Source organism: Octopus sinensis, linkage group LG24, assembly GCF_006345805.1.
Source record: "Octopus sinensis linkage group LG24, ASM634580v1, whole genome shotgun sequence".
Lineage (NCBI taxonomy): Eukaryota > Metazoa > Mollusca > Cephalopoda > Octopoda > Octopodidae > Octopus > Octopus sinensis.
In genome coordinates this window covers 4,110,830-4,123,329 of record NC_043020.1, presented here as the reverse complement: position 1 = coordinate 4,123,329, position 12,500 = coordinate 4,110,830, and the positions used below count along the sequence as shown (strand labels likewise).

Genomic DNA, 12,500 nt, shown 5'->3' with positions numbered 1-12,500 from the left:
ACAGCTGGGTACCCTTCCTGATGCCAACCACTTTGCACTGTGTGCTGGGTGCTTTTAACGTGACACTGGCACAATACATTCATTGATTATTGATCAAACATATAATTATTGATATTTACTAATATAAACATGATACACTTATTGATTATAGATATATATTTTTTTTTACTTGATAGGTTGGAATTTGGAAATCTTGAATTAAAAATAAAAATATATAAATATTAAATCCAGAAATATTTAATAATGTTTCTTAAAAAGATTTCTTAAAGATTCTGAAATATAGGAGCAGGAGTGGCTGTGTGGTAAGTAGCTTGCTTACAAACCATGTGGTACCTTGAGCAAGTGTCTTCTCCTATAGCCTCGGGCTGACCAAAGCCTTGTGAGTGAATTTGGTAGACAGAAACTGAAAGAAGCCCGTTGTATATATGTATATGTATATATATATATATATATATGTGTGTGTGTGTGTGTGTCTGTGTTTGTCCCCTCCCCCTCCAACATCGCTTGACAACTGATGCTGGTGTATTTACATCCCCGTAACTTAGTGGTTCGGCAAAAGAGACCGATAGAATAAGTACTAGGTTTACAATGAATAAGTCCTGGGGTCGATTTGTTCGACTAAAGGTGGTGCTCCAGCATGGCCACAGTCAAATGACTGAAACAAGTAAAAGAGTATAAATCAAATGCATTCTATAAATATTGATAAATGAAGCATTGAGCAACAAAGGGGTTCTTGGGTTTTCCTAGGTTCAGACTTCAGAAAAGAACTTCTGGCAAGTTTTGTAAACAAAAACCATTAAAAAATGATGTTTATTTAAAATAGAGAAAAAAAAAAAATGAGAGAGGAAAAACTTATTCTATCAGTTTTCTGTTTCTTGTACTTTGGAGCATTTATAGAATAAGTCCTACAAACATTTAGGAATTATCAATCAGTTTTTTGAATGAATCGGTGTTTGCTGTGAAAACCTTTGCTCAGTGAACCTGTACCTTGCTCTGTCCAGATATAAATGTTTATCTGCTGTTGTTGACTTTAAAAACCAGGTGTTTTTTGTTTTTTCCTCTTCTCATTTAACAATCAAGTATCCTAACATAATTATGAAAATAGAAACTGGATTTTATTATCCATCAAAACTCTAAAAGATCATCACCATCATCATCATTGTTTGACGTCCGCTTTCCATGCTAGCATGGGTTGGACAATTTGACTGAGGACTGGCAAGCCAGATGGCTGCGCCAGGCTCCAATCTTATCTGGCAGAGTTTCTACAGCTGGATGCCCTTCCTAACGCCAACCACTCCGAGAGTGTAGCGGGTGCTTTTAAAGTGCCACCAGCACAAGGGCCAGTCTGGCTGTTCTGGCAACGGCCACACTTGAAAATGGTGTTTTTTACGTGCCACCTGCACAGGAGCCAGTCCAGTGGCACTGGCAACGACCTTGCTCAAATGTTTTGTTCACGTGCCACCAGTACAAGTGCCAGTGAGGCGACGCTGACAACGATCATGCTCAAATGGTGCTCTTTACCTGCCAGACAGCTGCTCTGGCAGTGATCCCACTTGGATGGAGGTGTTAGCGCTCCACTGGCACAGGTGCCAGTCATCGAATTTGGTTCTAAACAAATTTTCATAGCTTCTCTAAATTTTAGGTAAAAGTATGCACAGCTGACATTCACGAAAGGAGGGATTATAGAAACAAATCAATGTGCACCAGGCCAGAATTTGGAATGAAATTTTCTGAGAATTGTTACAAGTGTGAATAAAGAAATATAAACGGGGCCTTCAAAAATTCATAATTAGTTTGAAAAAAAACAAAAAAAAGATCAATGACATTCAATAAAGTTAAATCAATAAAAACATTTTCTGTAAAATAATTTTTCACCAAACTTAATTCTTCCAGAAGGTTACAGGTTCTACCGTCAGCATCATCATCATCATCATCATCTCCACTTACCATCACCATCATCATTTAATGTTTTTCATGTGGCATTAAAATTATGAGGATATAATATATGGCTGTCAATGAATGGCCTTTGAGAACAACATTGGCAGAATTCTTTTCATTGTGCATCAATGATGACTTTGCAAAAATATTATTTTATGCTGAAGTAATCATGTATTTTACTTGGAACAGAAGTAACAAGGAATGGTAAAGAAGAAAGCGAGGAAAAAACAGTTGAAGGCCATTTGAATGTTTCCAAAGAAGAAAAACTTGGTTGTCTTTATGTTGTCACACCAAAGGCGGGAGTACTGTATTATTTAAGAATTTTATTGCATGAAGTTCGAAATAGTATTTTATTCTTTACTGCTGCACATCGAGGTTTTCAACTTGGGGTGGTTGTGATCCAATGAGTGGCGGTGGATTCAAGTATATTTATAAAACTACAGAGCTTGTCATTACTCTAGAAAGTCAGTCTAACTTTTGGATTTTAAAGAAATATGGGAGAAATGAATAATATGGTGCAGCCGTAAAATATTGGAGGGGAGGGGCAGAGAATAGATGAGAAGAATTTTGAATGATAGGGAAAGAAAAAAGAAAGAATAACTATAGAGGTATGTTTGATGATTAATATAACAAAAGAGGACATAGGAGTGTGTATGTGTGTGTGTGTGTGTGTGTGTGTGTGTGGTCATCATCATCATTATGTAGTTCAGCTTGCTTAGATATATATATATATTATATATTTATATATACACACACACACATACATACATACATATATATATATACATGCGCAAGCGCACACACACAAACATACATGATATGTGCATGTGTATGTATATATATATACATGCACATACACACACACACACATATATATATACACACATGATCATAAAAACGCATTAACTCCTTCCCAACCATTGACACCTTCTCTTCACCTTGTTGCTGGTCATGTGATATTTTACTGACATTTCTTTGAAAGGTTTTTTTTATTTGTGCATTTTTTTAATTAACTGAGCATCACATGTATCATCCGTTTCCAAATTTAACAGCAGTCTCCCCCCCCACGCCACTCAGTCCAACACCACACACACACACACACACACACACACAAGCACGTCTGCCTAAACCTTGTCAACATTATTATATTGACACATCACACTTTTGCAAATGCATATAACTACACATGTACACACACACACACACTCAAATGCATATGTCTATGTACATATGCAAACACAACTGTCCATGACTAATCACACTTCCCTTATGGCTGCCACACTGATACACACACACACACACAGCTATGTCTGTCTGTCTGTCTATCTATCTATCTATCTATCTATCTATCTATCTATCTCTCTCTCTCTATATATATATACATATATATACATATATATACATACATATATATATATATATATATATATAATATATATATATATATATATACACATATATACACACACACACATACATATGTATGTATGTAAGTGTAAATACATATATGCAAACACACAGGATTGTTCTCCGGTTTTGTCCATTCATTGCTTCCACAGGTCACCCTACAAAATGAAAAAGAAGTGGAATATGTTTTGAACTATAATGTCAATGAAAAAAAACAACAGAAAGAAAATTTAAACAATTTTCTTTCTGTTGTTTTTTTAAAAAATATGATTAATGATTACAGGTTATGTGTGCATATATGTATGTATGTGTGTGTGTGTGTGTGTGTGTGTGTTTGCACCAGTTTCAAAACCGTCATTGTTTCCATTAGATGCTGCTGTGCCATAGGTTAGTCTTTCAAAAACTGTCATCTAACACATTCCAGTATTATAGTAATGTGATTTGATCTTTAAATACTTTGAATTTCTAAATGTATTTTCTTATTCTTAAAATATATCTATTTCTTTACTACCCACAACGAGCTAAACACAGAGGAGACAAACAAGGACAGACTGATGGATTAAGTCGATTATATCGACCCCAGTGTGTAACTGGTACTTAATTTATCAACCCCAAAAGGATGAAAGGCAAAGTCAACCTTGGCGGAATTTGAACTCAGAACGTAGAGATAGACGAAATACCACTTAGCATTTCACCTGGCATGCTAACGTTTCTGCCAGCTCGCCACCTTTTTGATCCTTCTGCAGGTTCACCTACGACTTTTACTTCCTCTAAGCAATTGGGTTTGATCATCTTCTCCGAGCCATCAAAGAATGCCCCAATGTCGGCGTGGGACACCGCCACACGTAAGCAAACTTGTTGGCCAGATCTGAGGACTTAACCGGACCATTCGATCGGTAGTAGCGACGGGCAGTGTGTACAAAGGGCAGGGACGTGATCGACGTGGTCCGATGACCCACGCCTACCAGGAATTCCTTGTTCACGGGGTTGGTTCCAGGCCCTGATCCCTATCACGGGAGGTGGTTCAGAGGTTTCCCAACCCTCTCGGACCAGGGGAGACCAAAGATATATTCTTAAAATATATCTTTAGTATTTGTTTCCAAAATCAACTGATTTCAATTACATTAAATGTTTCAAAAATAGAAACCTGTTATTTTAGCAAATTGTAACACAAATTCCATGTTTGTGTTTTCCATGTTTGTGTTGCAATTTCATATAATCCAGAAGAGTTAAAGCACCAAACTAGAAGAATTGATGGACAAAATATTTAGCGGCATTTCTTCTGACTCTTGTAAGTTGAAATTCTGCATACTTTGACTTTGGCTTTCATCTTTCTGAGGCCAATAAAATAAACACTAGTTGGGTAGTACTCCTACCCCAAAAATTGTTGGCCTTTGACCACTCTCAGTTCAGAAGACTGATTTTAAAAGATTTCTCAGCATCTCTTAGCATGAAAATCTAACATGTTGTTTATTAGATGTTTGGTTTTTAATTTGAATTTCATTAAAATGATTTGATTTTGTCATCATCACCATCATCATCATCATTGTCATCGTCATTTAACATCTGCTTTCCATGCTGGCATGGGTTGGATGCTTTGACTGAGGACTGGCAAGCCAGGAGGCTGCACCAGGTTCCAATCTGATTTGTATTTCATAAATATTTGCTGGCAATTCTTTTGGAGTTTTAACTTCTGTACAAAATAAGAAATCTTTATCATTGTTTTTATAATGTTACACCATAAATGCATGATATGTTTTCAACTTAATAAAACTTTTGCAGGTATTTTGGTTCTGGCATTTCTTCCTTGTTTCAACAGTTTTACCATTTCTTTCAAGCTTTTTCTGTTTCAAGGTTAATTTTTTTTTACTTTAATTTCCATTTCCAGGAAAAATTAATTTGTTTGTCTTTGTTTTGACATACGAAGTTCTAGGATTTAATAACAGAAATATTTTACAAAATGGTTAAAACAAGTGCTGGTGCCACATAAAAAGTTACCTTGCCAGTGTTGCATGAAAGCAGTCAATACACTGTGTAAAGTGGTTGGCATTAGGAAGGGCATCCAGCTGTAGAAACCATACCAAAACAGACAGGGAGCTTGAACAGCCCTTCAGCTCCCATCAAACTGTTGAAATCCATGCCAGCATGGAAAACAGACGTTAAATGGTGACGATGATGATGATGACATCTAACTTAAGAACTACTTTAATGCCAGGTCAATGTCACTGTGTGTGTGTGTGTGTGTGTGTGTGTGTGTGTGTGTGTGTGTGTGCGTGCTTGACTTTGTAATAATTGTAAATGAATGTCACTGTCACACAAAGTGGTGTCATTCATTTCCAATGTTCTGCAAAAACATATCCGGCCATGCGGGAGTGGGGGTGGGTAGGGATATTCCCTCGCTTTAGCTGAATTGCTAACATTTAAGGATGTAAACAAACCAACACCAATTGTCAAGCAGTAGGAGAGACTAACACATTAGATACACACACCCACACATGCATATAAAATAATAATGAAATTATTGTCTACAGTGCTCAGGTGCACCACAACTTGTCAGAAAGTGCATATAAAGTACATGCAGTAATGTACAAATGTCTGGGAAGTGAACAGTGTATGAGTCAGATACATGCTTGCGTGTGTATGGAGGGGAGAAAATCAGGTGTAGTGTTGGCGAACCTCAGGAAGCATGGAAGTTTTGAAGGATGCAGTGCTCCGACAACTAACAACTGATGCCGGCAGTCTGTTCCACGCTTCAGCAACTCTCAGCGTGAAAAAATGTTTCCTGAAGTCATGGGAGCTGTGCTGTTTTCTGACTTTGTAAATATGTCCACGGGTGTTAGATGGGTGGAGTTTGAAAAGGTGCTCAGAGTTATAGTTTGTACGATGGTTGATAATTTTATGGGTGTCTGCCAAGTCAGCTGCCAGAATTCGGAGTTTCAATGTGTCCATGCCCAGGGAAGTAAGGTGTTCAGGATATGGCAAATGCCTGATGGAGGGTATTCTTTTGGTTGCACGTCGCTGAACAGCTTCCAGACGATTGATATCCTGGGCAAGATAGGGGTTCCAGACCGGTGATGCAAATTCCAGGTGAGGTCTTACCATAGCTATATAAAGCCGCAGATAGATAGCCGGAGAGCGGCTCACAAAGGATTTGGTGAGTGATGCCAAGACACCCTCAGCCTTCTTGACAATTTTAGCGATGTGTTTTGTCCAACGCAAATCACTGTCGACAGTAACACCCAGGTCACGTTCACATGAAGACTTTTTGAGACTAGTGTTGTGGAGGGAGTAGGTGGACGCTGGGTTTCTCCTCCCCAAATGCATGGTGGTACATTTGTCCACAGCCAGCTTGAGTTGCCAGTCCATGATCCACTGCTGCATTGTGTCCAGGTCTGCTTGCAATAGAGATCTATAGTGTACAGGATTTGACCTCTTTATTTCGAGGTACAGCTTGATGTCATCTGCATATTCCAGCACTGTGACATTCTTTAAGTTGGCATCTATGTCATTAACATATGCAACAAATAAAAGGGGCCCAAGAACAGATCCCTGTGGTACACCAGATGTCATCTCATAGGGTGAAGAGTGCTGTCCTAGAACTGTGACAACCTCTTTTTGGCCGAAAATAAAGGACTTCAACCAGTTATAGAGTTCGTCTCTTACACCCAACGCAGAAAGCTTCACCATAAGTCTTTTGTGTGGCACAGAGTTAAAAGCCTTAGCAAAGTCCAGGTAAACAACATCCACCCAGGATCCGCAATCAGTGATTTGAAAATATATGTATGTGTGTTGCTTTTCAAAAAAACATTTTACTATCAGCTATAATCATTGAACACTTAACCACTTAACCACTGTTCAGCATTTGATATTGAACTTTCACTGAAGTATTTTCTACCTTTTCTTTATGTTTATATTAGCAAGGTGTATATATGAGGAGGGGAATAATGCACACACACACACACACGAGAGAGAGAGAGGGAGGGAGGGAGGGATAGAGAATTTCTTTATTTACCATAAGGTTGAGAAAAAGAGGGGACGATATGAGGACAGACGTAACAAACATTGGGGTCAGGGTATCGAATGAGACGAAACGTATGAATAAACAAACAAAATATATACAATTAAATGAGAATGATTTGCAAAAAAATGGAGCGGAGGTGTGTATACTATATATATATAAATTGTATATTCACACATTGACATTTATACATACCATCGCACATACTCACACGCACACGCACACACACACATAAGTACTGTGGAAGGACTTGACGAAAGCCTTGTCCCAAACGTTGTTGCCCTGTTACACCAGCAAAACCAATCCCCAACTTCTCTGCTGCTGTCAACACCACCACCACCACTACAACGACTGTCGCCGCCACCACCTCCACCAGCCGTTTTGCGTTATAGCCATCCCAATTAACCACACTAATATTGTCACCACCACCACTACCACCACTACTACTATTACTACTACTACTGACAACCTCTGCTTTTGTTGCTGCTGCTGCTGCTGCTGCTGCTCTCCCTACTATCACGACCACGTCGTCCTCGACGTCAACGACAAGCAAAGCAATAAGGACGACGGAGACGGAGACACTCGAAGAAGGAGACACAAAATAAGGGGAAAGCGTTGAGTGTACCCGGAAGATTTGTTGGGGATTAGAACGGCAGGCCACACCTGAACAACAGGTAAGTCATCTTTTTTTATCGACGCTCAAAGAATATTAATTAATCTTGCTTAGTTAATTAACAGAAGTTGGCTCGACTCAGCCAACTGATAGCTATTTTATTTCACCAGCCCCAGGAGGATGGAAAACATCGTTTGCCTTGGCGTGATTTGAACTCAGAACGTAAAGGGTAGGAAGGAACAAACACTGCAAGCTTGTCCGATGCTCTGCGGTAATTGTTTCAAATTTTGGCAGAGGAGGGGCGAGTTGATGCTTCTGGCCGAAAAGGGCGGATGAGCAAATGTTAACTTGGGTAGGATTTGAACTCACAATGTTGAGATTTGTGAGTAAAGGCAGTAAGGCATTACTGACACGGCTTCACAACATGGTTTAAAAAATATTTTTTTTTCTTTTGTTATTAATTATTTGTTATTGTCAGAAATTTTATTTAATGGGGAGGCCTGTATGTGGTCGTTTCAAATGCTAGAAACAACAGCCAAATCGCCGTGAAAGTCGTCAGTCTCTGAAACAAAATGTGTCGAGAACCTTCACATTATTCTCTACACTGGTCATACCTGGATTGGTTTTGATCATAGTTGCTTACGCAGGGCTGACCTAGGGTTAACAGCAACAATTTCAAAGGTAGTATGGTTTTTTGTTACTGATTTAAAAAAAATATCGAATCAAAAGGAAAAGCGCCCTTCTATGTTTACATAATTCCTTGTATTCTTATTTTCACATTTGTTTGTCATTCGACAGACAAACCTCGTTAGCCAAACCTTCAACTCCGTTCCTCACCTCCAACCCACCAATTCCTTTTTCATCTGACAAACCTCAGTGTGTGTGTGATTTTAGATTATTTCTCAGGCAATCGGGGGTCGAATGCAGTTTCGCACCTCGCCTTGAAAAATGCATTTTTTTGAAAAAGTTTTTTTTTCTTCAGATTCCTGCTTTTTAGATGTCGGAGATTAGGAATATGAAAAGAAAAAAAAATCCTCCCCCCCCCCCCCCCCCCGCCAAAAAAAATTTCGAGCTTTTTCGAAATTTTTTCCCAATGTTTTAAACGACGGAAATTCCGTTTATGCAAGAAACCAGGTTTTGAAACTTTTAATTGAATAAGCATATATAGATAGGTGTAGAAGGAGATCGATATGAATGTCTTCCTGGGACTATAGGACCTGTGTGGTATGTAGCTTGCTTACCAACCACATGGCACTGGGTTGATGTAATCGACTTAATCCCTTTGTCTGTCATTCGTCATCATCATCATCATCATCATCGTTTAACGTCCACTTTCCATGCTGGCATGGGTTGGACGATTTCACTGAGGACTAGCGAACCAGATGGCTGTAGATCTCCCTCCTTGAGAAATTTATATCCTTTAAAATTACACTTGTTAGCAACTTCTACATCAGTGAAATGCAAGTTATTGGTCAGTAATTAATTGCTATATTTCCTTTCTTTTGAGTTTTCACTATCAGCACCACCCTGCCCTTTCTCATCCATTTAGGAACATCTATCTTGATGCAGCTGTCTGCTCATTCTAGCATGAAGTGTAGGAAAATGTTTTAGTCCAAATCCCTAAACCAAATCTTATTTTTATTCTTCCATTATTCTCTTTTCATTTCAGCCAGTACTTTCTTTGGATTGCTTTATGGAATTTCCAGTCTGACATCCCTTTCAAGACATCTTTCATCTTTTCTCCTGTGGTCTCTGTTTTTTTGTTTTGGCAAATCTATGTTATTTGCATTTATCTTTTTTAGAAATTCTTCATTACCCTTGTGTTTCTCTTCATGACTCCTAATATTCCTCCAGAATTTCTTTATCTCTTTCTTGTTAAGTGCTAACATCTTTTGTAGTTCCTTTACTCTGATCTCTTTCAAAAATCTTATTTTGTCTCAACTCTTCAGTTTTGTTTTTCTCCTTCATCTTGGCAACTTCTGCATTTATCCTTTGTTTTTATTCTTCCATTATTCTCTTTTCATTTCTGCCAGTACTTTCTTTGGATTGGTTTATGGAATCTAGTTTTTATCTTTTCTCCATTGCTAATAATCTCTACCCTCGCAAAATCTTTTGGCAACTGTTCTACCTGTCCCTTAAATTGCCTTTCCCACCATGGTTCTCTTTCTGTCTTTTGGGGTTGTGATATCTTCACTCCCAAGTCTTTCCATTACTGCTACAGCATATATTAAGTCATTGGTCATGGTGGTACCAGTACTTCTGGTCTTGCCCAAGAATTAACCATCTCTACTGCTTTCATTATTTTATTTTCATCACTTTTATTCATGGTAATCTTTTTCTTTCATCTTATTATTTGGGTAATATCATGTAAAATAAAAATAATAATGAAATTATTGTATACAGTGCTCAGGTGCACCACAACTTGTCAGAAAGTGCGTATAGAGTATATGCAGTAATGTACAAATGTCTGGAAAGCGAACAATGTATGAGTCAGATACATGCTTGTGTGTGTATGGAGGGGAGGAAATCAGGTGTAGTGTTGGTGAATCTCAGAAAGCATGGAAGTTTTGAAGGATGCAGTGCTCCGACAACTAACAACTGATGTAGTCTACCAGCAACAACTAGCTGTTCAAGGGGTCCCTCGGCACTTGATATCTGAACCGCCATGTCTCTGCTCTTTCAGTGTCATTGACATCTTCTAATCTATATCCTACACATTGCTGTTTTCCATCTTGTAGATCTTGCTTTGGGTTTCTTTGATTTCTACTTCTGTTACTCAGCTTTTCTTATTTTGGTCACTTAATTTTTTGCTGGGTTACATCAAACATTCCCTTTTCAAGCCATCTCTCTCTCATTCTGTTCTTTTGGCCAAATCTGCTAGCTTCACTTTGGATGAAATATTCCGTCACAGTTGCATTCAGTCAGTCTGTCCTCCTTTCTTTCAGCTCAATTATGACCAAGCGGACTCTGCCAGACAAGAAACTTTTGACCATTATCACTTCCAACCTCATTCACACTATTGTTCAATATATTTGTATTTGAAATTTACACTCATAAGTGAAGGTTGTGGTGATGAGGGGACATCTGTGTTTTTATTGAGACACCATCTCTAGAGGGGTTGCCGACCACGGTTAAAAACACTCCCACTCCAATATGGCAGACTTAATTCCACCAGATGCCAACCTGGTCTTGGGGTCGGCTTACAGAAACAACACCTTGCCCAACCATGATCTAGAGGTTATTATGGCTAAGGGTGATTCCATTATTCCCACTCTGAGACTCCACAACCAGATACAGTTTAACATTATACCCAGGACTAATTATTAATTCCTGTCAATCTGTCCAACCCATGCCAGCATGGAAAATGGATGTTAAATGATGAGGATGAGTGTTATTATCATTTGCTAGTAATCTTGTCACTGGTGGTGGTGGTGGTGGGGGGGTTCAAGATCAATTCTACAGGCACAAATATGCTGTCAGACAGGCTTGTACGAGGTGCTTGCAGCGCAGCTAAACTGCATGCATTCGTTCAGTGTCTGGGCATTGCTGACTTGTGGAGTTACGTTGAACAGCTGCTTTTGCATGTGGGACGTGTGTTTGTCAGCTGAGTCCATAATGATGATTTTCCTACCATCCTCTTTTAATCAGGCAGGCAAGGCAGTTTTCCATTGTCTGGTGGTTGTGGTGAAAGAGGTTATCTGATGGACAAGGCTGAAAGGAATGAGGGCAGAAACAGCCCTCTTTGGTGAAGCCCACATCGACATTTTCAAGTTTCACTTGAAAAGGAAAGTGAAAGTGGAGAGGGAAGTACTGTCCTTGAGTGAGTTTATCAGAAAGTGGGTGAATGTTGCAAGAATGGCAAGGGTGGTACCACTCTCAGTGTAGACCTGTGTGTTGGAAGAAAGGTGTTGAAGAGGGCATTTGTCCTTGGTATTCAGGATGATATTGGATGGTAGGGTTCAGAATCTCTCGTGGAAGCGTCATCCAACCAAAGTACAAACATATGGGAAACTACCCCCTGTATCACCTCTCGTGAAAGGTTTGCTGGACATTGTTGTAGAGCTGAAAACGAGGTAATTTCTGCTCTTCTCCTCTGGAAGCCATCTGCTCACGATACCCTAATGTAATCTCCAGGGATACAGGCATCCAGCAACAGGACCTCCTTAATGCTATGATGGACCATGAAGTCTGGCGTAACACAGTAAATTCCATTGTCTCGACCACTGTCAAACAGTGATGATGATGAGGGTTCATTGATTATCCCTAGAGATCCTCCTGTGTCAGCAGGACCCTATCACTATCACTTTCTTTCCCTCTTCTTCTAGGGTCCTATAATGTCTGTTTTTTAAACATTTTTTTATCATTCCATATGTAACCCCCGCCTCATGCATACACTTTATGCCTGTCTTTGTATTGTTCCCCTCATTCTTCATCCTGGCAAATGTAAGAAATCATTAGTTATCATCACCATCATTATTATTATTATTATTATGATCATCATCATCATCAGCATCATCATAAGTT

General features: G+C 39.0%; 1 protein-coding gene across 3 annotated transcripts in view; it reads left to right on the top strand.

Annotated features, from left to right (window-relative positions):
- Nucleotides 1–7,624: 7,624 nt before the first annotated feature.
- LOC115224023 (putative ferric-chelate reductase 1) overlaps nt 7,625–12,500 on the top strand; it is a 46,117-nt gene continuing 41,241 nt past the window's right edge. For 2 of the 3 annotated variants that reach the window (XM_029794816.2, XM_029794815.2), the window contains exon 1: nt 7,625–8,037. The gene's annotated coding sequence lies outside the window, so the exon portion shown is untranslated. The remainder of the gene's footprint in view (nt 8,038–12,500) is intronic. The other variant, XM_029794818.2, reaches the window with a different exon arrangement.